Source organism: Alexandromys fortis, unplaced genomic scaffold (genome assembly GCF_014885135.2).
Source record: "Alexandromys fortis isolate MF-2015 unplaced genomic scaffold, M_Fortis_MF-2015_v1.1 scaffold_35, whole genome shotgun sequence".
Taxonomy (NCBI): Eukaryota; Metazoa; Chordata; class Mammalia; order Rodentia; family Cricetidae; genus Alexandromys; species Alexandromys fortis.
In genome coordinates, this window is record NW_026067913.1 from 13,150,341 (window position 1) to 13,150,657 (window position 317).

Here is a 317-nt window from a genome sequence, read left to right on the forward strand (position 1 = left end):
ATATTTAACGTGTATGTGCTGGATTTTTTTTTAAATAGTTTTTTATAATTGCGATGGAAGGGCAATTGTCTCATTAAAAGTGGTGCAGAGGCCAATACTTGGGTTGCCATTAGATATATAAACAAGTGAAAACTGTGGAACAAGTTTTAAGCTCATTTTGGAAAAAAAAAAAAACAGTTCTGTAGAAATGCATATTTGTATTTGTTTCTCTAATAAATCTGCAAATAGCTTTAAACACAAATTAGTTTTAATTATTTAAACATGAGTTCTGTTAAGTAATTTAATACCTGTTTTGCCTTACATTGTGTGAAAATGTT